This window comes from Alexandromys fortis, unplaced genomic scaffold (assembly GCF_014885135.2).
Source record: "Alexandromys fortis isolate MF-2015 unplaced genomic scaffold, M_Fortis_MF-2015_v1.1 scaffold_44, whole genome shotgun sequence".
NCBI classification, from domain to species: Eukaryota; Metazoa; Chordata; class Mammalia; order Rodentia; family Cricetidae; genus Alexandromys; species Alexandromys fortis.
Window position 1 is genome coordinate 8,152,849 of NW_026067921.1, and position 27,625 is coordinate 8,180,473.

At 46.6% G+C, this 27,625-nt stretch overlaps 1 long non-coding RNA gene across 2 annotated transcripts; it reads left to right on the forward strand.

Annotated features, from left to right (window-relative positions):
* The first annotated feature begins 745 nt into the window (after nucleotides 1–745).
* LOC126501161 (uncharacterized) lies at nucleotides 746–27,625 on the forward strand. Of its 2 annotated transcripts, XR_007591550.1 has the most exons (4): nucleotides 746–959; nucleotides 5,699–5,798; nucleotides 6,163–20,198; nucleotides 20,588–27,625. It is a non-coding gene; the product is annotated as an uncharacterized lncRNA (long non-coding RNA). The 2 variants fall into 2 exon arrangements; XR_007591549.1 differs by lacking the exon at nucleotides 746–959 and having other exon boundaries at nucleotides 5,681–5,798.

Sequence of the window (27,625 nt, forward strand, 5' to 3'; positions counted from 1 at the left end):
GATTTGATATGCTTCAATGACCTGTATGATCATCCTCACGTCAGTTTGCACGTCATTCCTGATGTGCTATAGCTAATGCGGTCTTGGGCATGTGGCGGAACTTCAGGGTTTCGTTGTGTTCTTTATTGTCATGTATGGAGGGGTATGCACATGGTCCAGCACACTGTGGAAGTCAACAGTTTCCCTCCTCCTGTGCTAGTTCCCGGGATCGAGCTTAAGTAATCAGGGTTGATGGCAAGCCAAGCACCTTTACCCACCGTGCATCTCACCTGCCTCAAACTTCAGGTTCTTGATCTGTAATGTACAGTAGTGGGTAACACAGCTATATACTCTGGTTGAAAGTGCTAGAGCCCATGTCTGTAAAACCCCCAAGAAACGCACAGTGCTCATAGATCAAGCAGAGCTCTAAGCATTGTCCTTCTGAGATCAGTTAGTGTGTGTGTGTGTGTGTGTGTGTGTGTGTGTGTGTGTGTGTGTGTGGTTTTTTGTTTTTCTTTTGAGAAAGTTTCACCAAATACTCTGGCTTCTTAGTAGTGACTTAATTTTATATAAAACACTTTCATACTTAAAATTTTAATGAAAATTTGGAAGATGACGGACATAATTTTTTTCTATAGACTCAGCAAAATAGAGAGTCTTCTGTGTGGTGACACACAGAAACTAAGTTTCAGGAGGTTATGGATGTGAGTCTATGTCATGGAGTGGGTCATTTGACAGCCGTTTTCTTCATACAACAGGTGTGACTACTCAGCGACTTCCGTGGGAATCACAAGGACTTCGTCTTTCATTGCCTACTCTGCCTTCCGTCACAGTCCCTGGTTGGCTAGTGACCAATTAAAAGGACCAGCCTGCTCATCAGGAACAGGTGACAAGGTGTGTGAGGGAAGACAGAGACAGCAGAGGTGGACAGCTGCTGGCTAGACTTGATGACAGATGGGCCCGACTCAGTGAAGATGGAGGTGAGCGCCCATTTCCCAAGCCTGGCTAAAAGACTGTTCTAGTTCAGGTAAATGTGCATGACTTCCACATTAAAATAGGATAAATTCAGGACCAAAATAACTTGGAATCTGTTGTCAAAGAAGGAGAGTAGAAATTTTGTCTTCCTGTGTGTCTCTCTCTGATTGTGTGAATATATGTGTCTGTGTGTGTGTGCTTGTGGGTGAGTGTCTAATTGTGTGAGTGTGTATCTGCCTGTGGATGAAAGTGTGAATGTGTATGTTTCAATTCTGGGCCCAGGATTACATACTGCCCAATGGAATCACAAGCTCATACCTTCCTCTGAAAGCCAAGCTTGTCCCCAGCTTCGTGCGTGCGTGCGTGCCTGCGTGCATGTGTGTGTACACGTGTTATTGGCAGCATGCTGCTGTGGCACTGAGGGACAGACTTCACCAGGCCTGCTTTGTAAACAAACCTGTCAGCGCAGGGATTTTCAGTCATGTGTGCACTGGTTCTGCTTTCCCCACCAGCACAGAGAAGCCTAGAAGTTGCGAAGCTCGTTTTCTTTTAGAAATAGACAGGAAATTCTGCCTGTGCCTTTAAAATAGGCACATATACCCCATAGAAATCTTTGAGTTGTCACAGTTTTCCATCTGGCCCATGGACTCTGGAAGTGAATTGCAGCCACTCTCGAGCCCCCCAGGGACAATGCTGGGGAGAAAAGGAGAGCTCCTTTTGCGCCATGATGGGATTAGTCACCACAGTGACAGAGTATGATATAGGCTCCCCAAGAGGGAGTGAATCACCCTTGGTAAACTAGAGTATAAACTTGAAACGTCTACCTGTCGTCACTTCCTACCTGTAGTCACATTTACTATCCCATCCAGGTTCAGCTTTTTATGACAGGAAGTACATGTGACTGGCTAAGATAGCAATAAATATTCTTGATCTTGTGACTGTAGTACAGAGAGGAACTTTTAATACCAAATGAATCCGTGGGTCGGGGAACGTTCTGACCTGTAAATGTAACACGCATCAGTTTCCCAGAGTCTTGCAGATAGTTGTTACTCAGTCTTAAATGAAGCTAATATCACAGTGGTCTGTTTCGTATCTTTTGAAATTTTTTTTCCTGTGACCCAACATGATACAGAGCAGGTAAGGAGAGGGAGATAAAATAAGGGTGTCAAACAGACCAAGCACTGTGCTACCAAGTACTAGGAATGATTGGGGAACATTCTAGACCAAGTACAGATGTACATGGCATTGGAATGAGGGATGGCCTTTTGCTCGAGGACTGAAATGGCACTGAGACCAAGGAGACTCCCAGGTGCCACCTTAGACAACCTGCCTTACGGGTCCTTGGGAACAGCAGTTTGATGGGTCCCCAGGAAGGACATAACTGAGTAAGTTCAAAGGGGAAAGAATTGCATAAAACTCAAGTGTATTCCTTGTCAGCAGGACTTCTACCTGCTTTTCCTTGAAATAAAACCATGCACAAGGGACGAAAGATCTTCCTTTTGGCCTGAGTGTGGCAAGGGGAAATGTACGGCTCACATTAACAAGGTGTGAGCATACATCGGAGAGGTTAAGGTGCCCAGCTCCTTATGCATTCGCAGCCTTGGCCAGGCGTCTGTTGCATCTCAGTGAACAGGGGTATAGATGCGAAGGTCTGATTTTAAGTCCTCTTTATCCATCCTGATTGAAAACAGGTCCTCTGAATCCTTCTGCTTCTCAAATTTAGTGTCACTGATCCGGCAGGCAAAGTTTGTAAGACACATGAAGCTGTTTACTGTAGACAGACAGACCTGTTCATTCTAGACTTGTGTTAGCACTTAATTGTTAGAAATTTTGATTGGAGTTTGTAGAAACTATGTTTGCAAGTGGCATGTTAAAAATGCCGCCTCCTTAGGGCCCTCTGTGGCCTTAGGTGGTTCTCCTGGGGCTCTTTGACTAGAGGTGCACCTCAGGCCCTGACTTGAGTGCTGTCTCCACTGTCCCCTGATTGGCTAACCTTAGGCCAGTCCTCAAGCTCCCTGTTCCCCTATCTGTAGTAGGATGGGGTAATAATAGACCTTAGCCTATAGGGCTGCTCTGAGAATTGTGTGGGTAATGCCCGAGCCAGGCCTGTGTGTCATGGGCATTGAAAATGACCTGAATAGGTTGGATGACATTTTTAAGAGCAGATCAGCAAAAGGTGCTGGGACCCAGAGCTGGCATCCTACCTGCATGAGGCCTCTGTGTCTCCTGTCCATAAAGTGCAGTGAAAAGAATCCGCCTGTTTGCGCTGTCTAACAGGGACTCTGAGTAAATGTTAAGGAGATGAAGCGCTTTTGTGTCGGGGTTTTATTTTGTTTGAAGAGGGTGGACTTTGTATACTTGAATGGTGTTCACAACAGTGCAGGTAACAGCGAGACCTGGAACAGCCTTGGGATTCAGTCACATTCTGAGTGTCCAGCTTAGAATACCCAAGCAAGCATACCAAGGACAGCAGTGACCTTCGACACTGCCTCGTGCTCAGGCGTGTTCTCTGCCACCCCCCTCCCCCAGCATCTGCCTCATGATCTCTTAGTTTGACTTCGCTTTCTCCTTCTCCTCCTAAAATCTCTTCACTGACCTCCCAAGACTCTCCTGGTTAGCAGCAAGCAGAGACATGCCTGGTCAGCCACACAGCCATTGAGACCTCTGGGAAGGGAAGTTTCCTGTTGGTAAGAGGGGAAATGAGCTATGTGAGCATTTGAGCCATCCTCAGAATGCCATCAATGCTTTCCTTCCCCAGTGTAGTAGCAGGAGGATCTCTGAAACACTGACTGTTTCTCCCTTTAGAGAAATCGCCATCTCTCACTGAGGTCTCCTTGGGTCTCACAGGATGAGTATGGTTTTGTATAGTGAGAGTATATTCTCACTTTCAATTGTAGATCCATTTGGCTTGCCCTCAACTTGTAAATTGTATTTGCATTGTGGAAATAGATCCCATGCTCCTCAACAATATCAGTTTGATAGCCTGAGAATATAGCCCCACAGGAGAGTGTGTGAAGCCCTGAGCTCAGTCCTCAGTACTGTCAAAGGCAAGCAACAACAACAAAACTAAAAATTACAGAAACAGTATGTTCCATCTTAAGTATGCAAGAATGAGGAAGAAAAGAGGACAAACATCCAAAGGCACTGCCGCACATGCGGGTGGGATATGGTCTGTCTCTATCCACAGCTGCCCACAGCAGACACTGCTCCTTCCTCTGGCCTTGGCTCACACCGCTCCCCACACCTCTCTGACCTCCTCACCAGTGGTGAAGGCCTGTGAATTAACAGGCAGATAAAAGCAGCTTTAAAGCTGCTCTTGCTCCAGCGCTGCCCTCCGTCGCCATTGATACTCCACCCTTCCTAGGAATCGAAAGAATTCTACTTCCCACTCCATTCTGTGACATAAAGTAATCGGTTTGGAAAATACAAAACATCATATTTTGTTGGCAGCTTCAGAGGACACGTTAGTGTTGGGTGACATGTGGGCTGCTGATACTGTGACTCTCCCTTCAGACAGGCCTGGAAACATGCTTTATTTCACAGATGTAGGGGGATGGCTAATGTCTGGTTAATGTCATCTGAGAGGAAAGGGGATTTTCATGTTTGAAATTTGGGGACAAAAGCAACTTTTTCTTTCCTGCAAGGGTTAATGCCCTAGCCAGCTTCAGATTTGGTTCTCTTGAACCTTAAAATTACTTTTCTGGTCACGCGCTCAGAAGGTCTACGCATTTGTGATTCACCCCCACCCCATGCTATTCTCTGGCTGTCTTAATTACACAGGGGTTGGGAAACCAAATTAAAACTAGGCGTGTCTGGGTAAACAGCGCAGCGATCACATTGCAAGCTTTTAGCTTCACTGTTGGAGTTGTTTCTCTTCCGTCTGTAGCTTTCCTTTTCACTTCTTATTTTTCTAAAGGAAATAGCATGCGCTCTTTTGGAAATACTCACAGGAAGTAGTCTCTGTGTGCTAGTTACTCACCAGCCACGAAGTCCTGACAGGTGGCAAGTGCTGCTGTCTCCTCTCCTCTCCTGATTTATGTGAAAATAGCCCCCAGAGGGGCAGGCGCCAGGCTGGGTGGGTGCACAGCCCAAGGAGTTTCTTATCCACCAAGTGGCTTTCATGAGGAGACTGGTCATTGCGTGTCATCTGGAGGGAGGTGACTCAGGAGCTGAGCTGGGGTCGGTTCTCAGAATGCAGGCTGTCCCCCTAAAAGTGATCACTCCCTCCCACCCCCTACAGCCGCTCTTCCTCAATGAGTCACTTCCAGAAATGAATAGCCGCAGATTTTGGAATGAGCATTGTGAAATCCCTCGCTTATAATGGCAGGTTTTCAGTTGGTGGCTTGATCACACAGGCAGTTTCTCAAGATCAGAACGAGACCTTGTCTTTTAAAAGAAAAGGAAAAAGGAAAAAAAAAAAGAACAAAACAGAAAGTAAGCCCTTGTGGATTCAGAAAGCAAAAGTCTCCCCCTGAAGAACTGTCACAGCCGATCTAGCCACCTCCGTGTCGAGCTGTGTGTCCTTAGATCTGCCTGCATGGATGAGTTCTTGGAATTACCAACCGCTCACCAGTAGTAGCTGGTGATTTCCGATGTAGAAGGTCACTAGCTACACGACAGTTCTCTCTCTCTTCTGGTGAGTAGGTGGTAGTTTCTAAAGGTGTTCAACAGCTTGAGTCATGGATTTATAAGGCAGGATTTAAAAGCTGGTAGCTTTCACACACTTGTGCTCTCTGAGGTACAGCGGCTGACTCTGCCGGACGTCAGGAGGACCCAGAGGAGTGTTTTAACAGTGGCTACTGAGTCCAGTCTTCTGAATATGAAGATCTTTTGAGGAGGAGAAGGTATTTTTGCAGAAGGAAGTGATTTATTCGGGGGGGGGGGACTTTTAGAGGTGTAATTAATTGGGTTTCTATGTTTATTTTAAGCACCAGACCCTTCTTTGGGGTGACAGAGATAAATAACATAGTCTCAGCAGAGAAGTTATGCTAACCATATGGTCCTATATCAGCGGTACCCTCTGTCAAAGGAAGATGCTAAACCCAGGGCAGACTGGCTATCTGTCAGTGGATACATGGTCTGCCAGGCCCCTTGGGCTCTTGGGTCAGGACAGAGAGAAGGAGCTGGGTTACTGGAAATAGGGAGTGTAGCTGTAAGGATTGTTCTCTCAAGTGGATCAGTTGCTTGACCTACTGACTCATTTCATAGGAATTAGGAAAACAACCTAGTGTGGTTTATTGTTAATGCTCGAAGACTGCAGAATCCCTGGCCTGTCTGCAGTTAAGATGTGCTGGAGGAAGGTGGTGCTGGCACTCACTCGCCGTGTCTGCTCTCCTTGTGGAACTCAGTCCCCTGCTTCCAGGACAAGTCCAACCGACCCATCAACCGTGAGTATGTGTGACAGCAGTTTCTGGTGCTCACTGAATCTTGCTTAGAAACTTGTAAATGGTATTGTGTCTGAGGAAGAGCTTCCAAGAGCCACATTTCCTGGTGTGTTTGTAATATATTTCACTTAACCATGTACTATGGGTGTGGTCATAACTACAGAACCTGTCAGCAGCCATGGAAGTTGAGAATTAAGACTTACTTCTATTTTTACAGCATATGTCTAGAAATGCAGTTGCAATTTTGGTATAGTAAGTGCTTCTTTATTTAAAGCATAATTGGAAATAGATCAGTGTATTGTAGCAAAAAAATAAAGATGTGCAGTCGTGGCAAGTGATGTACTATTTATGTGAGAGAGGTTGGTAAGTTCTGATGCTCGGATGTCCACTGTCAGCATGGACTTCAGAAGAGAACATAGGAAGTACACCGAGACTAAGGGAAGATAGCTGTGACGTTGCAGATACAGAACTGCCTCTGTCTTGGGTGTGCTGTTTGTCACCCCCAATCACATCCTCAGATTACATCCTCAGGGTGCTTGATGGGTAATTGCTGTGAGTGTTCTTACTCTCCCGCCGGGGGTCTGAGTAGGAGGAGAGCCTGTCGTAGTGTGTTTTCCTATTGCGCACTGAATTATGCCCTTAAAGTCATCAGTCTGTTCTGTATTTTAGACCCCACTTAAATTCTGGTGAAACCATGAATTCCTTTAACCTCATTGATACACAACATTTGCTTGCACTTGGAGATATCCATTGACACAGAGAAGCCTCTGTAGATGCCCCAGATATAGAAGGCTGAACTAGACTCTTGGGCCTTATCTGGGCTGTGCTACCCAAATTACTGCTGTTAAAAACAGGAAATAACCAGGCCAGAAGTCACTCCATATGGATGCTGGGTGGAGATCAGAGCTAGAGAAAAAAGGACAAAGGGGTGTGGAGGATACATGACTAACAGTAAATATCAGAGAGCGGTTGATATTATCAGGGGTGTCAAGTGTGGAGCCCAGAGTTTCTGTTCAGTTCAGGTAGAGAGCTGAAGACTTGTATTAAACCACTTTGGCTAGTTTTTTTTTAAATCATCTCTTTTTACACCATAAAATTAGGAAATACCCCCCTCTCTTCCCCCTCCCTCCCTCCTTCTCTCTTTCCTGCCTTCTCCTCCTCCTCCCCCCACCTTTGTTAGTTTTTCCATAGTTAGTATGCCACCAAGTCAGGTAGGAGCACAAGTCACCTGAGCTTCCGGATGTAACTCCTAACACTCATAACAAATTGGAGAGGTGGTTATACTCCTGAGAGAAACGTAGCAGGGTAAGTATATGAGGATGTTGTTGAATGCAAAATGAACAGTGTTTGAAAAAGAATAGTCTTTATTTCTCAGTAGCTACATTGAAACAAATACCATTGGGGCCATCGTGGACAAGAAGACAGGAATCTTGAGTGTTGAAGGGAGTGTGACCCAGAGGCTGAAAGGGATGGATTATTTGACTGGCGCTAGACACATCATACTCAGTTTGAGTCATGCTTGAAAAAGATGTTGGGCGACTGTGAAGTGCTGATACACAATCAACAGAATTGCACACCACCCTTCTAGGAAAAGATAACGAAACAGAGGGTTTAGTCCGAAGGGAAGGGAGGCTTTGTCTCTGGTATCCTCTGCACTAACTGCTTGCTTTCTCCTGTGTTCTTGGCCTCCAGGCTGCCTGCTTTCCTCAACTTGCAGCACAGTGCGTAGCTACCGAGTAGGAATGCTTTGTAACACTTCCATAATAAACTCACCACGAGTAAATACATCCAGATAAATCCAAGGAACTATTGGTGTGACCCGGGAATAATAGTACATTTTCTGGTGGTAATGAATAGATAAGGTGATAAAATAGTTGAGCTGAGGGATGTAGTAAAATCTTTGGTGATGATTTTTCTAAAGATGAAAGAAAGGAACTATTTTGAGTGGTAGAACATTTATTTCAGCCGTCAGCCTGGGCCGACTGTGGTAGGCGGGTACAAAAGGAAGATCACAGTGCTTGCTAACACTACTGTGGGGACGTAAAGCAGCATGCGGTAGGGGCTTGTGGCATTCAACCACCACCTCATGTGGCTTCCTGATGGAGGTGAAGTCCACACTGCCTCCTTACAGGGCAGCCATTGAGGTTAGCAAGATAAAGGAGTTAGTGGTGAGCCGTCCCTCTGAGGACCCGGTACACAGGGGCCCTGGGTCCAGAAAGGAATGATGGGAGCAGACTCTAGGGAGCTGTTTACACAGGACTGATGTGCCTCCCATGATGACCGGATAGATGCACAACTTAGAAAGATGACCTGGCAACACTGAAGGCAACTTTGTTGGAGTGTTGTGCAGGTGGGTAGAGGGACAGGTCAGGCAAGATAAAGAGGTTCCTGCACTTGAAGGTAGTGGATTCCCAAGAGAAGAGTCAGCAGACGGATAAGGTAAAGTCAGCACAGCGACTTAGTTGCTGTGTAGGACAGTGAAACACATGCCAGGGGAAGTCCAGGCCTGGAATGAACAGGTGGCAGTGGGGCATGGCAAAGCACACACTGGCCAGGTAACTGGAGATGTGAGAGAAAGAGTGAGAGGGAAGCCCGCTTAATGGACGTGGACTTCAAATTTGATGAGCAAACAGTTCAAATGAGCAGGTGGTCTTGACCAGTGTAAACACCATTTCCAAAGCAGTGGTCATTCTCTTGATTTTTTTTTTATTGTTTTATTGGTTTGTGACAAGGTCTACCTTTAATAGCCTTCACTGGCCTTGAACTCACCATGTGGCCCAGGCATGCATGAAACTCAATCTTTCTGCCTCATCCTCCTGAATGCTGGAATTATAGGCATGCACCTCACCTGGCCTTTGTAATTTTAAATTTGGTACAAAGTTATTGGTAGTATAACAATTCCCGTTGTATATGTGTAAGGTATACGGTATGACATTTTGATAGAATTATAATTACTTACAGTCTAATAAATTTATATGTGCATTTCAGATGGTTGAGTTTATGTATATAAAAGCACCTAAATTCCCCTGTTATGTTGAAATAAGAACGGCGGGGCTATGTCCCCAGCACCCCAGCTGCCTGCTTAGCTCATGCCCGAAATAACAACACACAAATTGTATTCTTTTAAACACTGCTTGCCCATTATATCTAGCCTCTTCTCAGCTAACTCTCGCACCTAGACTAGCCCATTTCTAATAATGTGTGTAAGCACCCCAAGGTGCGCTTACCAGGAAGATTCTAGCCTACGTCCATCCTGGGTCAGGGCTGCCTGGGAGAGCAGAGCTGTCGGGTCTGTCTGAGGAGTCTTACCTCACTTCCTCTTCCTCCTGTTTACTCCTCCCACCTATGTTTTAACCTATCAGGGCAAGCAGTTTCTCTATTTAATTAACCAATGAAATCAACGGATTGATATATGACACTCCCACATCACTGTCATGCAATATTGACTGCTGTTCTGCCATACTTCCCATTGGTTAATCTCAAATAACAGAAACTATATCCCTTTTAACCTAGATCCCTCAACCCCCTTGCCAGTATTCTGTTTTGTTTCTATATACTTGATTTTCTTTATAGTCCATATATGAAAAGGAAGTGAAATTATCTTAAGTTCCTGAAGATCCTTTGGTATTAATGTCACACATTAATGCTTGTGTGTCTCTCTTCCCATAGCTACCTCCTTACACTGTGTGCATGAGTTTTATTGATCCTCGATCTATACCACTTTGTAAATGAGCATTTTCTCCATTAAAGCATTTTAATGGTGTCTTGTTTTCTCCTTTGGAGGTTCAATTTTTTTTCATATTTCAATAGTTATCCTTTAAACTACACGAGTCCTGGAAATTTGCTTCCTGTGGGTATGGGTATGGGTAGTTTCACACCTTTAACCCCTGCACTCGAGACCAAGGCTAGGCTGGCCCACATAGCAAGTTCCAGGCCAGCCAAGGCTATATAGTGAGACTTTGCCTCGTTTTACTAGTTTTGTGACTACCTTAGACTATGCTTAATAGTGCGTATTGAAGGACCGAAGTCAAGATGTTGATAAGGGTTGCTGACTGGTTTTCTCAAGCCCTTGCAGCATAGTAGACTCATTGTTAGCAGACTGTGGAATTTCTCACCATTTCTATAGGTGCTGTTGCCACCTTTTCTGGTGGTCTTTAGCAAAAAACAGTACATTACCTTTGTTTCACTTATACAACAGGTCAGGTATGAGATGCTTGCCCACCCTGTGTGTTTTTCCCAGTAGGCCCAGCTTTGTTCACGTGTTCCCCACTCTGTTTTTCTTCTGCGGATGACGGCCAGTGTTCATTCCCTGTATTTCTGTGGAACTACGACTTCCTGAAATACAGTTTGTAAATCCTGAATGTGAAGTACTTGGGCGATCTATTCTCCCTCCCTTCTGCCTTCTAATTTCTTTCTTTTTTTTTCCCCTTTTTTTGGTTGTTGTTTTCCTCAAGATACATAAGCTTTTTTTCCCCCTTGGGTGTATTAGTGGTGTTTTGTTTTTCCCCTGGCTAAAGCTTGCTCCTCTATACTGAGGACTTTCCTCCTACTCAAAAATTAGACAGTATTTGTTTTATTTTTAAGAAGTAATTTTCATCTTTTTCCTTAAAGTTGACACATTAAAAGGAAAGCATGAAGCAAAGATTTAGATTCAGATGGGTTTTTAGAGTAAATCCCCAGCGTGGTGCACTGAGTCATCGGTCTTCCCCAGCCGTTTGTGGTGTTCCCGTTATTTTCTGTTTCCACACTTGGTTTTGCAGCAGGATGCCATGAAGCACTTGGATGTCAGCCCTCGAGTAGAGGGCATGAGCATAGTCTTTACAAACGTTTTATTGTAAAAAAGTCAAGTGTACAGCAAAGTCGAAAGAGTTTGATAGTAAACCCTTCCACAGTTCGTATTTTAGCACTCTTTTATTAAAACCATGTATTTTGCCAGTCAACGATGGCATACACCTTTAATCCAGCCTTTAGAAGACAGAGGCAGGCAGATCTCTGCGAGTTCGAGGCCAAGCTAGTCTACAGGGCTAGTTCCAGTACAGGCTCCAAAGCGACAGAGAAACCCTGTCTGAAAAAAAAAACAAAAAAAGAAAGAAAAACAAACAAAACATGTATTTATTGCTGTAACACTTTCTAAACCATGATTTTTAACTCCAAAAAGAGTCTTAAAGAAGTTTTCCCTAATCTATATTTGGCTTGTTTTTAATTTGTAGATTTGCTTTTGAGGACTCTTGGAATTGATATTATAGTACTGTAGATAGTGTACAGCTCAGTATGTATCGAGGAAAATTGTTTCCCAGCATATTTTTGTGGTCTAACTTGCTGACTTGACTTCCAAGGCTTGTGAGGTGATACATGTATTTCTTAAACCTGGTTCCCTGTCACAAGTGTCCTCTGCTAACAGTGGTTGTCCTTCCCAGGATGCTACAGTAGCTGGGGAATGGGAGGTTGGGCTGGGCAGAAACAGCTGCCTTAAAAGCAGACCATGTCACAGGTTCCTTTCCTGCTGGCCCGATGTTGCTGTGCAGGGAAGCCCTTCTCAGGGAAGCAGACTGTCCTGGAGACTGTTCCTCCTGAGAGCTGTTTACAGGGAGCAGCAGGTCTTCAAAGACCTCAGGTCAAGGAGCTCCAGCCCTCTGTCCAGGCTGAGAGCCACCACCATAGATTCCCAGGAGGTCATGACCCTTGATGGGCTCACAGCCTGGAGACAGTTTGTAGCCTTGCTGTAACAGCTAGCTGGCCTCTGCTTCTGTCTTAGCACACAGCCAGCCAAACAGAAAATACACAGCCTGCCTGGAAGGAGTCACAGATGCTCACCAAAGCAGTGTACCATACTGTTTTCCCCAGTTTCCCTCAGTTTCCCATCCATAAAAATGCCTTGGATTTATGGTTACACCGATGGTTTCCTTATCAACAATGCATGACTTCTATGATAAACCACTGAATATAGATTAGTATCCATTCTTAGAAACCTGAGGGACGATTTCCCCCACCACCACTTTCCTAAGCATCACTTTGTCATGGTGAAGTTCACCAGACTTTGCTCTGGAGTTAGGATTTTGAGGCTGTTAGGTGAGGCTCTCTCTGCCCATGAGATGGGGGGTGGGGTGAGGTCCAGTAAGTAGAATGGGTGACATTCTTGCACTCAAACGGGGAAGGTTCCTTTTCTGGCAGGAGTTTTGGTGATTGCTAACCAGCATTATGCCATGGCCTCCTCCATGAGACACACTGTGATCCACCGTCACCTGGGCTCTAAATCCCCTGCTTCCCAACAGAGGGGACAGTTGTGTTTTAGCCCACAAAGTCTTGTAACTCCAAGAATACCCAGAGAAATCATATCACCTAAATTAAGGATCTAGCAGGTTCAGTGTTCAGACCAGCATTCTGTTGGAGCAAATGGTTTTCAGGGGGGGCTGATACATTGTTTTTCCTGCTGATGTCCCCCTCGCCCCACTCTGTGCTTCCTCACCTCGCTTCTTTACCTCCCTCTGCGTCAGGACTCCGGACAGGGCAGCCAGCAGCTTTACAGAGGCCCAGATGCTAATGGACACTATTTGGCTTTTACAAAATTATCCAGGAGCAAAGGGGGACATACACAACTTTTCTCTTGCATATTATTTTCCTTAGTGTTAAAATATAAAGATAGATGCAAAGACTCCCCCCACACACACACCTCTCATCACCGTGGTATGCACAGTTTATATGAATCACCTTCTAAATCCATGACTAGGGTTGAGTTAGCTCCAAGGTTAGATGTGCAGGAAATAAGACTGATGAGGTCATAAGCCCTGTGGAATCCTGAGGAGGGTGTCTTAGGAATGCTGCTCTTAGGCTGAGTCATGCCCATGTGGATGGAACCTTAGCTCCCAAGTGTTACCTGGATAAAATACTATAACCTGCCACCAGCTTTTAAGTTTAGATGAAACTTAAAGTTGGGATGTGTATTCATAGACCCTGAGGCTGCATAGCAGGTTAACAAAGCAAATAAGACTCTTCATTTGCCACCATGTGTGGTCAGCACGCATGTACTTCTAACATGTTGGTAGCTGAGGCAGGAGCATAGAGCTCAAGGCCCACCTGGGCTGCAGAATGAGCTGAAGGCCAGGTGGGCCACACAGCTAGATCCTGTCTCAAAATGAAACAAGACCAGCTATGCAGAAAGAATATAAATTATGAGGTGTGACTTTATTTTAGAAACTTGGTATTGGGAACTGCAATGGGGTATTTTGTGCTATTACCTCTGGAATACTTACCAGAAAAAAAAATTAAAGGGGGCTTTTAGCATTTCAGACCAGTCATGAATATTTTCCAGGACGGCATTTTTATGTTTTTATTTAACTGTGAGATTTCCTCACTTGAAGTTGAAATGTAACTACCATGTGCCAAACTGCCAACTCACCCATAATGTACCACGTGGTAATGGTGTCAAGCCCAGAACAAGTTACTGTGGGCACATTTCCTATGGTCAGTGTTCCGGGGCCAGAGTAAATAGGGAAAAGTCATTTTGTGTTCGTGTTCCTCATTCATGTAAACTGTCCTCAGCATGGAGTCCGATTCAACACAGATAGAAGAGGCCCGTGACAGCAACACATGTCAGAGGCATGCACCGTGGGCCAGGCACTGTACCATGTTCTTTTGTGGCAGGAGACCACTGCAGTACCCTCCACACACAGAAAACTAAGGGTTGGGGAACTAAAGTCATTTTCCTGGCAGTCACACAGCCAACAAATGCAGGAACCAGGAATCAAATCGCAGTGGTCTGCCAGATACACCCAAGCTTTGAATTTGTATCCTATTTGGTTTCCTGACTCATTTTAGATTTTATCTGTTGGACCATTATTCAGTCTGATGTAGTCACGTATCTTCAGTATATTGCGGAAGAACACTCTCATCCAACTGGATGCCCTCATGGCATTCCTTGTTCTAGGTCACCTTGTGACCGCTTATTAATGATGAATGCTCTCTGCCTGTGGGCTCTACAGAATGTGCCGTGACCATAAGAGATGCTTTTCAACAAAGGCAGGTCACAGAGTAGCTGACTCAACTGCCAAGAGTAAGAAAAGTTGTGTGGCTCATGGCGGGCCAACTCCCTTTTCATGATTAGAAGCAAATGATAGCTCACTACTCTTGCGCCTTCCAGCAGGTTCAGGTCCCATAATTTAAATGCAGCACTGCAGCCCAGAAATCAGTTGTCTTTTGATATGATTGCTGCCTGTTCCTATGTAATTCTTCTGTGGGGGGAGCTTGGCCTCCCGTGCATTCCGGGCCTGCTTCCCCTTTGCAGTGATGTTATCCACCAGATAGACAGAGTAGGAAAGGGCTGAAGTTGTCCCTCCCTCTGCCACCTCAGAGGAACACACCCCTTCTGGGTACTCCCAAGATGTCTTATGACTCACCAGTGTTTGCCTTCCTGACTTAGGAGTTGGGGTAAATACCCAGCCTTTGAATGAGAGTCAGAACTTACAGATCTGTGTAACATGTTCACACATATGTAGATCTTCACAGCTGCTTGGATAGTTTTCTCTGTCCCCATCTCACTGATGAGGAGGTAGCAGCTTGCCCCATGCTGACCCTTGGTTGGTGAGTGACAGCCAGGGCCTCAACTCTGCAGGCCTACATCTTGTTTCCTGGTTCCCTTGTGGCTCTTCCTTAGTCTTTTACAAAGGTCATGTGTTGTGTTGCTCTTGTCCCAATCAACGGGACTTGGTTTTTTCCCTTTTTGCTCTCTTCTCCCCCAATTAGCAGCCTCTTGCCCCTCCCCCACGCGTTTTCACTTAAAAGTTGTGCACTCCCAAGTGGTAGAATCTCTCCAAATTGCAAGATAGTGACATTGAATCTTTTGTTTAGGCCAGGCCGGCTACATCTTGTTATTGTAGAGATTTGACAAAGTAGAAAGCTATGACATTTAGGTAAAGCACAAGAGCAAATTGAATGTGCAAACCATGGTTGTGTTAGTGAGAAGTAGTGAAGATGGGAGGTGTGTATACCTGGGCAATGAGGAAGTGAGCAAGAGAATGTGCGTGGGCGGCCCATGTGCTTGGCACAAAGGAGGCCTGAGAGGTTGCTGGCTAGGACAAGCTGTGTAATTAAACAGTTGAACAGGTCCTACCAACAGCAGGGCGGTGTTCTCCACAGGCCTGCAGGGGAACCGGGAAAGCGAGAAAGCTGGAAATGTCTTTGGACACATGGAGCTAGACACGAGTTTTCACAAGCAGGTAAGCTGAAGGATGGAGAGTCCAGGCAGCAGTTCATAAATTAGAAAGAAAGAAAGAAAGAAAGAAAGAAAGAAAGAAAGAAAGAAAGAAAGAAAGAAAGAAAGAATGAATCAGCCCAATATTCAACTTGGCTTTCTTTTAGGGAATATTGGTCAAAGTGGGGATTTTTAATTTCACAGAGAAATTAATATTGCCACCATAGTAGAACACAGGACCAAAGTTAATCGGTTTTTTTCAGTGATTGCGATACTGGCCTGAAATTGTATGTTTTATGTCTCGCTCTCTAGAGAGACCTTCCTCCTCTAGTGTTGGAAGATTGGAGGCCTTCAGCTCAGGAAGACCAAGGCTAACTGACTGTGTTTGTCCTGTGCTGTGTGCCAGTCCCCGGTCAGCACTGAGCTGAGAATGATGGATAGTGGTTCAGGGCAGCAGTGTGGCCTTTACCATTGTGCGGACCTAGGTGACCCTTGAAAGGGAGGCTCTAGGAGGAGATTTTGGCACAGAGGGGTCACGGGGAGCCTGTAGAAAAGGCTCTAGAGCAGTGGTTCTCAACCTTCTAATGCGGTGACCTCCAACCATAAGATTATTTTTGTTGCTACTTCATTGTTTTGCTACTGTATGTAAATGTCTGTGTGGTCTTGATGGTCTTGGGCGACCTATGAAAGGGTCGTTAGAGCCATAGGTTGAGAAGCGTTGCCCTACGGAGGGGCAAATTCAATGTTAGAGGATCAAAATGAAGGCAGTACACTGGGTGCCTCCATTTCAGAAGCCTCATGGAATCTCTGGATACGCCCCTGGGAAGTTTCCAGGCTCTTAGGAGAGCCCCACCCTAAGCCACTGCTTGCCACTTCCTGTTCCTATGACTGTCCCTTGTTGAGGGGAATAAACAAAGAAGGCAGTGAAAGCTGCAACAAGGAATCTGAAGCCAGCCCCATGTCAGGTGCCCCTGAGTGCAACAGTGGCTACTAGGCTGTTAGAGCTGGGGGACAGAGGACCCAGATTGTTCTTCTGCGGTTCCCATGGCCAAGGGTGATGAAACCAGAGAAAGGTGATAGGATGCCAAACACAGATGGCAGTTGTTCTGGAAAGAGAAGCCTAGCAGCGTCCACAGAATTAAAAGGACCTTTTTTCTCTGCATTGCAACCTCAGCACGGTTGAGACACCCCTGTACAGTCCTGCGCACCCTCATGTGCAGACCCCATGAGCATCCATTTTCTTTTCTCCATCCAGTCCCCCCCTCCCATTCTGCCTTTTGGAAGTACACTGCTCCACTTTTTTAGAAGTGGTGAACTTCGACCTCCGAGGCTGCTTGGGGTGGGAGCTAAAAGGAAGCGCCGTGGAGCCCAAAAGTGTTGTGTCAACACTGTGGTTCTGAGCGTCTAATCTTTTACTACCTGTAGGGACAGGTGGATGTGGAGTTGCTGCTGGCAGGGAAGGCCAAATTCTTTCAAGGTTATGATTGTGCAATAGCGAACATCTTTGAAGCTGCAGGAGGAGGTCAGGGCAGCTCCTTCACAGAGCTCGCTCTGCTGAGCTCTTCGCTTTACAGGACCTCATTTGCCTGACTCTCTGAAGTGATTTCCATGCCAGTGTAAAGCTTACAGCTGGGCTTTCAAAGAGTGGCCGTGCCATCTGTAGTGACAGGAAGGACATGTGGTGGTGGTGGTAGGATCCCTCCTTTTAAAATGTTCCTGAGGTGCTAAAGTGCTCACTTGGACAGCTGTTTTTTAAGACCGTCTGTTCTGCTGTTTGAGGAGAAAGGTGGGAAAAGTTTTCATCCTCCAGCCAGACGTGGCCGTAAGCAGCCGGCGGCGGACGGTATGGGAAGGCTGTGCTGAGCTTGCGTCTGGGGCTGTAACCGGACAAGAGGAAGTTTGAGAAGTTCAGGGTATTTTTAGCTGATCAGGGCTGCTGTGAAATAGGTCTCTCCCCCACCCTGTAGTCCCAATGGAAGAGTCAGCAGTGAGTGCCCTTCACTCTGATTGGATGTGTTACCATTTCGGACATGCAGGAGAAAGGTGTGCATGGTCAATGTGAAGAAGTAGCTTCCAAACTGACATCTGTGGACATGGCATCTCTTTTTTCCTCCGTGCGTCCAGTGTCCCTCCTTTCTGCCAAGTGTGTGGTGTGACCAGAAGTTCTTTCTCAGAGCTGTGGTTGCCCCCAAAAACCTGGGGACTGGAGAACTCTTGTTTCCATTCCTCTGTCTGCTCTGAGGCCCTGACGTAGAAATGGTGTGGCTGCTACAGTACTTTGGGTGCAGTGACGTAAGCAACTGGGGGTGTTGATTAAAGCCCTCTGGCAGTACAAGTGCAGCTTCAGTGGGTGATGAGTGCAGGGGACCGTCCCTGGGCCCCTTGCAATGGTGAGCTGGTTAGTGTATGTAACAAGAAAAGCATACATCCCTACTGGAGGGCTTTTAACATGCCTTTTTTGTATTACCATGCCTTTTTTATTTGCATGGTGGTTGCCTTGCTGGGCGGCCCAGCCTGTGGCACAGTGAAGAAGTGCTGGAACAGGACTGGGAGCCCCTGGTCCTGCCTCTTCCTCTGACTCGCCACCTCTCCCTACTTGTGGAATTGGGAGCAGATAACCACTTCCCTGAGTCGAGTATGCTCAGAAGATCTAGCATAATATATACTGGAAAAGTCCTAACTCTGCTGCTTTCAGACTGAGCCGACTCTCACCTGCTTGCCTTGCTCTAATTGGAGCTCTCTGTGGTCTCCCTGTATCGTTTCCCACTTTTGAGTGTTGCTTACAGGCCCAGCCTGTAACACCCAGACCCGCTGACTTCCCAGTGCTTCTGCAGCGTTTTCAGTGTGAGAGCTTTGCTCGAGTATTACCCTCCAGGGCATTCCTGTGAACTTGATGTGGTCCTGCCCTGTGGTGGGGGCTCTGCCCTACGGTGGGTGGGAGCCCCATTCCCTCCCCTTTAAAGGGCTTTGTTTTCCATTGCAATGGCTGTGCAAGGCTGCCACCTTGTGGCCAGAGCCAGGCAATGTGTGACTTGCTTCATGCTCCAGGAAGGACATTTAACAGTGATCCCAACACTCACTGCACACATCAGTCCAGCTTAAGGATTTAGCATTTCTGCTTTGGCATTTTTTAGTCTGTGTTTCAGTTTCTGTGGCTGTAGAGTCGCCTTCCATACGCCTTTCTGCTCTGCTCCAGGCCAGTCTGTCTGAAAGGTGAATCAGTTCTCTCGGGTCCCAGGCTCTAACCCAGCTGTCAGGAGCTCTGCCAGCCTCTCTGCTCCACAGTGCCTTCCCCTCCAACTTACCTGGCTGATGAACATTGATCTGACAGTCACCTCAACCCCCGCCCCCCAGTATCAACTTCTTTATTAACTGCGCCTGGCTCACTTCCCTCAGCATGCCTCAGCTCCTTTTTTGGAAGAAAAAGAAAGAAATGGAAAGCCAAATGGCTGGAAGGAGAAGAGGGAGGGAGAGAGGAAATCTGAGAGGATTTAACAACTGTGTTATAATCAGATGTTTTCCTTCTTCCACAAGCTAGTTGAAAGTAGAGACTCCCTTTTGTCTCTGGGTCTCTATGTAATAGGATCGTGCCTGGCATCTGACCATTGCTCACTGGCTACGAGAAGGAATAAAGGAAAGAGAATCAAAGCAGGCAGAGAGGCTGTCTTTGAAGTGGTGGAGCTCAGAAAAAACTTGGGGGTGCTCACGGGGTTTAGAGGACTGGCCAGGAACCAAGTGGGGGTGCTGAAGCTAACTGGTGAGCACTGCTCACAAACCCCGCCTTTTTGCATAGAAAGTGTCCTCAGCCACCCCCAGTGCCAGCAGGCGCATTGCTTAAAAGTTTGTTCCTACCACCCTCTTTCCAGACCTCTTCAGTAGCGCTTTAGTCCTGGCCCCCGTCAAATGACCCACCCTACTCCCTGTGGTCTGTACCTGAACTTAAGGGCTTAGCAACTGGATGCCCATTTGATAGATGGTGTGGCAAAGGCACTTCTGGAGCGTTTGGTTGAACTTCTCTGAGGATAAGACACTGTGCAGGTCACCATGGGAACCATCAAAAGAGGTTGGAGCATGCTACAAGAGCCATTCAGAAGAGTGACAGCAGAGAAGAGACTGTCGCAGGCAGCTTGCGACTAGTGGCCAAGACCATGGCTGGGGAATATGGTACTGATTTAAGAAAACACCTATAGAAGATGCCTTTCTCCTATGAAATGCCCCATTCCAGGCCCGTCCTGTAGTCTCCTCCCCTCACACCTTGGAGTGCTCAGCCTTCATGAAAAGATTGTGGCCCCCAGGCCTCACTCAGGTTGCAGATAGAAAGCAGCAAATGCCGTGTGAAGTTGAGCACACGGGTACCAGTCAGCACCTCGCTCCCTTCCTTGTGGACCTCTTCTTTAAAATTCTGTACAAACAGCTCTGAGTTCACAGAGAAGCTTCTGCTGCTTTAGACAGAGCCAGCCACTTCCTCTCAGAGCCCCATTTCCCTTGATGACCATGCCATCCTTTCTTTACAGCCCTAGCACTTGACACGATGTCTGTGTGCACTGTGGACTTGAAAGTGTTGTCGGTTGAAAGTACTTGACACGTACGGAGCCAGGGAACATGAGTTGTTTCGACACCATCAGCGTGATTGCTGGGAGTCCAGAAGAGGCAGCATGTCAGAATGGATCTGGGTAATTATTGCCCAACAAGTAGGAATTGTTAGAACTGGACAGCTAAAGTTCTTTACATTTAAAGGATGAAAGAGTTAAAACAAAACAAACAACAAAAAAAGACTTCCCAGAGGAAAAACTCAGTTTCTGAGATTCTGGCAACTCATCCATTGTCTTGAACAGACCAGGAGGGGAGAAGCCCACGTGAAAGCAGCAGGTTATCTCCCTAGCAGAGGGTTCCTTTACAGCAGCTGCCCTGGGGTAGCTGGATTTCGCCATAGAGAGGCCGTGGGCACACTCAGACATCTTGTAGCCAGTGTCAGTCACATCTTAGAACTCACCAAAGCCTTCCCCGTGGTGTTTTGCAAGGATGGATTATCAGAGTCATTTTTTTTTTCCTTTTGAAATAGGGTCTCAAGTAGGCTATACTGGCCTCGAACTTACGATGTGGCTGAGTCTGGCCTGGAATTCCTAATCCTCCCACTCACACACCCCAAAGTGCTAGAGTTCATGGCTGTGCTACTCTATGCTGCTTCAGAGTCTTCTTTATAAGCAAGAGTGCCCTGCGAGCCTGCCTTCATTTCCTGTCATGGCATTCACCTCAGTTTCCTCCTTGTGACCTTGTGGCTTGGGTCTTGTTGCCGGTGTGAAGCCCCTCAACCACAGGACTGGCTCTTCTGAAACAAAGACTTTCCTTCAGGTACGGCCTTTGGCCTGGCTCTCTTTGCTGTCTTTTGGGTCCCTCTGCCCTCGTGACTGTAATGACCTGGAAAGTAACAACATGCCGGCGGCAGGTGGTCCTCCAGAGCTGAGTCACCACCCTGGGAACAGTGCCCTGGGCAGGCTGTCCCAGGCTGACTGGGTCTTCTCCATTTGGCCTGCAAGCCTGTGAGGGCTCTTTCAGTGTGACAGGGATGGGCAGAGAACATGGGAAATTTCTGGCAGAACACACAGAAGGTTTTCCCATAATTGCAGTTAAGGTCCGTGGTTGGCCATCTTATTTCAGTACACCCAAATTATACACTTACAGATGTCTTTTAGAAATAGAGGGAGGGAATTCTTAAATGGGGTTTTGTTTGAACTTGTGGTTTGAGAGAGTGAAGACTAGTGTGGCATGGGGAGAAATAGAGACCATTGGTATTGTATTAAAATAAAACATGGCTGTGAGGTTCAGGTTGTTTTTGTGGGGGGAGGTGTTAATGCAGGCAAGCATGCACACACACGTGGAAGCCACCTATCACCACCCTACAGGTTTGAGACAGGATCTGTCAGTAAGATGGAAGCTCCCCCTTGCCTAAGCTACTAAGCTAGCTGGCTAGCGGGTTCTTTGGATCACCTGTCCATAATGAGGGGGTTCCAGGAATGCACAGTCACGCCTAGCTTTTTATGTGGGTGCTGAAGGTCTGAACGTGAGCCTTAACGCTTTTAGAATAAGTGTTCTTATCCGCTGAGCCATCTCCCCACCCTGGATTATTTTCATTTATTTATTTATAGACATTCTGTTGGTTGCTTTAAAAAGTTCAGATGCTTATCATGTCCAAAGCAAGAGAAGAAAAAAGTTCCTTTTGAAAGCTCCTTCGTACAGCCATCTGGCTTAGACACCCAGCACGCAGCAGAGAAAGATGGTCTCAGTTTACCGAATCTGTAGCTGGAAACTTACTTCCCTCTTTGCCTGAGAGGCAAACAACAAAAGAAAACATGCTGGTCTGACTGACCAACCAGTCATGTCAGCCAAACTTCCCAAAAACAACACAAAAGCTCTCCTGACTGAGTGGTGACTGTTGGGAAACCAATAAAACTGTTACAAACAAGCAAAACGTGCATGATGCAAATGTTCCACCATGGCAAACTGTGATGTCCCCTCTAGAGCTTCCGGAAAGGGAAGGGAAAACAGTGGGGCTTTTGCTTTCCAAGTATTGACCCTCTTAAAACTTTTGAAAGTTGAGGTTTTTTTTTCAGTTTTTGACCACATACACCATGTGACAGATAATTGTGTTGCCAAGCTCAAGTGTCCTACAGGGAAAAGCCAGCCTTGATTGACTAGTCCTTTCTCAGCACTGGGATCGGCCTGGGGCCTGCCGGAACTTTGCTGCTCCACTGAGTTCAGATGCCTGGGTGCACGCTTACAGTGTAGCCTGTGGTCCAGAAGTTGGGACTTGCACCTTATTTTTCTGTTTGTCTTGTAGTGTCGTGTACACAAAATGTAAGAATGGCCAAGAGGTTTCCTAATACCCCCTTCCCTCCTTCCTCCTTGCAGTACTGTCCATGAAACCCATTCCTCCTAGTTTTATTAAATCAGAATTGGGGGAAATTCTAGAATCCAGAATCAGACCCAATTCCTGTACCTTCGATTTCAGGTCATCCAGAGTTAATCACAGTTGAAGTTTGGGGCCAATTGGTTCTATAGACCTCCCTCTCCAGGCTCCCTGAACTGGAAGAGTGTGGTCTGGGGAGGGAGGAAGCATCCTGCTCTATTTTGAGACCTATGAGAGAACTGACTTGTTTGCATAGAGGTTACAGAAGAACCAGTCTTGGTGACCACATGTCATCACTGAGCAGTGGACCCAAAGTGAGTCTCCTGTACCTGCGAAATGTTTGAGGGTGGCTCTGACCGACCATACAGAGGCCTCCAAGGGGCCTCGAGTGTGCTTGGCAGAGGCTCCAGCAGGCATGGGTTTGTTTATCTTGCTTTTCTGAAGTTGAAGCCAATGTCCTTAATGGCTTTGAATGTTCAGAAAACTCAGGTTTTTTTTTTTTTTTTTTTTTTTTTTTTAGGCAGAACAGCTTTTCAGGCATGGGTAAAATCTCTTTAGGTGAGGTTGAAAGCAGAACCCAGCCTCACACTTAATGTCATTTGGTTTAAAAAAAAAAAGTCTCATTTTGGAGGAAATGAAAAATGGCTTGCTTACTTCAGACAAAGGACGGCATCAGTAGGCCTGGGCCCGCTGGGGTCACAGGTCTGGGAGTAGAGCCAATCCCAGACAGGCTGGCCGCCGGGTCTGGAGCCCGGGACTCCCAGTCCAAACCACAGAAGAGGTTCCTGCATGTCATTGGCTTTTGCAGAAAATTCTGGATGGGAAAGGAAAGCCACTGTTTAAAACAAAGTAGAACAGATGTGTGTGTGCTATCGGCAGGCTTTTCAACAACCTGGGAAGGCCTGGCTGTGTGTTACACATTTACTAGCTCTTGCAGAAAGAAATGGAAAAATGAGTGTTGAACGTCTGTCTGCCAGAATTGGACCTCACAGGCCTTTGTGGGGTTTTCCCTTTAGATGAAAACTTATATCACAGTAGTTCTTAATAAAACAAGCCTTCCCACAGGAGAAAGAATTGAGCAATGTCCTTAGAACATGGTGAGCTCCAGGGCCTGAGTAGACATCCCATGTAGAAGATGCTCTGGGCACTTAGAAGATAGAGCAGAGGAGGAAATCGTGCAGGGGCCGGTGAGGGCTGCTTAGGGAAAGCAGTTAACTGACCCATGCTGCCCAGCTGAGACTACAGGGAGGAAGGACTCATTTCCTCCTAAACCTGAGGGACCAGCTGCCCCTGCCCCAGGAGACAGCAGACCACATGCTGAGCTGCCCCAGCCAGAGAGGACACAAGACATTCAGCACCCGTAGCACGCTGGCGCTCAGCCACCAGCTTTTCCTTCATAAGCACGTAAGACAGTGTAATGCTGTCTCTATTTGTGTAAGGGCAGGAACCTCAGCCAAGAGATTAAATAATTTGTCTAAGGAGAAAATAAAGTCAAAGGCATGGGATTTGTACCCAGATCTCTGCCAGGAAGCCCTGTGAGCAAATCTGCATGTCCTTCTAGGTAGGATTTCAAACAGCTGTCATTCATGCTTTAGTTCTCATAGCGGCCCCCTTATTGCAAAGCTTGCATTCCCTGGAGTGTGTAAACCTAGCTTGTCAGTGTGAAGGGGAGGTTCTCCTACACAGCTGTTCGTAGCTCCAGTGACACTCAGTGCTGGCTTTCCCTCCTCAGAGCCCATGGAAGGGATGTGGAGGGATACCATCTTGCCTAGTTCTTAGGACCTATATTGTCTAAATATCTAGGATAGGAAATTTATTTTAAGATGATTTTATTTTTACAGAAAGACCCGCTAAAGGAAAGAGCTTGGCAAAGTGAGCCACCCGTGTGTCTGTTCATGGTGGCCTTTGCAGGAGTCCCTTTTCTGGAAGTAGGTCTTGTCATGACACAAAGAGATAAAATAATCACAGTAGTACTCCACTCAGCCCGTGTGTGTGTGTGTGTGTGTGTGTGTATGTGTGTGTGTGTTGTGTGTGTGTGATGTGGGTGCTGGAAACCAGACTACAGGCCTCTGAGAGAGTAGCCAGTGCTCTTAACTGCTTGGGCCATACCCAGCCCATACCTAGGGTTTTCATTTCTTTCTCCAGAGCAGGGCCTTATCATGGCCATGTCCTGCAGAGTGGCTAGATTCAGGCTGGAGGCGTTGCCTGCTCCTGGGTCTTGGCCTCCCCTTCCTTTGCCATTCTTTGTGAGGCCAAATGTCCTCACTTAAAGTTGCAGGGAACACTTCTTTGCATCTTGGTTGTGCTTCAAAAGTCATGTCAGTCTGAGTGTGATTGGGGCTGGTGACATAACTTGTAAAAGGAGTCAGGAAACAGAAGAGGACCGGTGTTGGGCTGAAGGGCCTTTAGAGGATATGCTACAGTCTTTCTCCCCCTCCAGCCAAACCATGTTAGAGACAGACATGTGCATACCCTGTGCATGAAGGCTATCCCAGCCACCCTGGGACGCTGACCCAGGCCCCACCGGCTAGTCCTGGCCTGTGTCTATCACAGTGTTTCTCCCCAATCCTGGTGTCATCTGTGTGTCTTACAACCCCAGGGTGACTAGCACCATATGGCTAATCTGTCTACAGAAGACGTGGCATGTCCCTTCCATGTGCATGGTTTATGGAGTCTGGCACCTCTTCCTGTACTCTGGCTTCACTCCTCCAGCCCCTGGAGTACCATGAAGGCAGTAAAGCTGTGGGACCTGAGTAGGCGGGCTGAAATGGCCAGAATACCTCAGTCTGTTTCTGATCTTAATCTCTTTTACTCAGTTCTTGATCTTTTGTTTTGACATCTCTTGGCCTCCAAAGAAACCTCCAGACCTACCCACAGCATTTAGTTACTAATGCTCAGTCCTGTTGTAGTCTTTCTGCAATCTTAACATCCTGATTGTAAGTAGAGACAATCTTGATGTTTTAACTGAAATGTTAGAAAAGACACATTTATTGAAAACCCCTCAGGTGGGGAGGGAGGTATGCGAGAAAGGGAGTGAGAATTTGTTTTGAGACAATCATTCTGTGTAGCCCAGATGATCCTCCTGCCTCAGTTCCTCGAGTGCTGAGATTGCAGATGTCTGCTGCCATCCACAGATTTTCTTTTCTAAGTTTTCACAGCTCTCAGAATTAATCCTAAAGAAAAGGTGAAGAAGCTTGCCCAAGGCTGTATAACAAACAGCAGAAGAGAAATTGACATCTAGATCTTTCTAATCCAGGGCTTAAGCTGTTTGTCCTTCTAATCCCAGGTTAGAGGTGCCATCAGTCACGAGATCCCTTTATGACACTTGACAAAGGGGAACATGTATGTGTATGTCCAGGCACTCGGAAGCACTGATACTCCCAAGGAACAGGAGTGATAAGATGCTTGTCGGTAGGTCTGGTTCCTGGGTCAGCCCCTCCGTCTGTAGAGTCCAGACTGCGACGGCTGCCACCTTGCCAGAGGCAGCCAGGGTACTACCCTCAGTGGGTGTGTCTCCATTGAGCTAACGTGATGCTCTGTTCTAGCTGGTGGTGGGTACAGCGTGAGCCTTGCTAAAAGCTTCCGTCAGGAGCTGCTTTGACAGCCAATCCTCATGGGGACAGCAGGAGGTGGGAGAGACTGCAGGTGATGTGTCAAGTCAGACCTTTAGATAGGAGAAAACTCACTGCCCCTGCAGCTTTCTTCTTAAAGAAACTGCACATGTGACCCACAGCCTGTGAAGCTGCAGGGCACAGCAGTGGCCACTGGGCTCGCAGGTCCTGGGGGAGAGGATGCATTACACATGGCTCTGTAATTAGGCATGCTCAGACTCTTCACTGACCAGCTGCAGCAGGACACCCTCCGGGACACTGGTCCCTCTCCTTTCTCTTGTGAATAGATAGTTGCGGCCAGCGTTTGATTTACTACCTGCACTTTGGTTCTCACTTTGTGTTGTCTTGACACATCTTCCTTCCTTCCTTAATTTTGAACCTGAGGGTGTTTTTTCCAAAGGCTGTTATATAGTTAACGTAGTACTGAACATAATCATAGCTACTTCTCGATATTTCTTTCACCAGCCAGCATCTTCAGACTTTAATCCCAGTGCTTCTTCTAAGAACCCTCCCAGTAGACACTTCTGTTGTTTGGAAATTATCTTGAAGGGTATGAGCTACAACAAGAAGAAACTATGGGCATTTGTAACATGGACGGGCCTGCTTGTTTGTTGGGTTTTTTTCCCGCCTGGTGCCCCACAACTGTTTAGCCCCAAAGAAAATCACACATAGGTCTCCATAAATTATAAGTTGATTGGCCCATTAGCTCTAGTCTCTCACTAGCTAACTCTCACATCTTGATTAACCCATTTTTCTGATCTATGTTAGCCATGTGGCTCAGTACCTTTCTTCTGTGGGGCAGATCACATCCTGCTGCTTCGGTGGTCTGGGTAGGAGTGGGAGGAGTCAGCTTCCTCCTTCTCAGAATTCTCCTGTTCTCATTATATCATTTCTATTTCCTGTCTGGTTTTCCTGCCTATATTTCCTGCCTGGCCAATCAGCGTTTATTTATAACATGATTGACAGAATACAGACAATTCTCCCACAGGCCTTTTCAGGGTAATGGATAGAACTGAGGGTCATTGTGTTAAGTGAAACAAGCCAGACTCAGAAAGACAAGTCATACTGCATGTGTCCTCTTACATATGGAATCTAAATTTAGAAACAAAAACAGCATTGGGTGGCAGAGGAATTATCTGAGTGCCAGGCCAGTGTCCTCTACAGAGCTAGTTCCAGAACAGCCTGAAGTACACAGGGAAATCCTGTCTCAAACCAACAACAAAAATCACTGACCTAATCCATACATTTACATAAAAGACATGGACAGCGTGAGGGGAGTGTTGGGAAGGAGAGACGGGTGAGGTGTGTGGAGATGGCATGGTGAAAGCCGCCCTTTGCACGGTGAGATAATGCTAGCAGTAGAAAGACGCGTGCAGGGCCTTGCCTGCGGTGCACAGGCAGCTCTCTGCCAGCCTGACCCGCTTGCAGACTGGACCACACCATCCTGAGCTCTGAGCTTCTGCTGTCCCAGGTTCCATGGGGGCGTTACAATCATTAACTTAGGAATTGCTGTTGTTGGAAACTTGACTGCTGAGTCACTGGGCCTCTCTTTTGTTGAGATGTTAAGTCCCTTGTAAAGTAT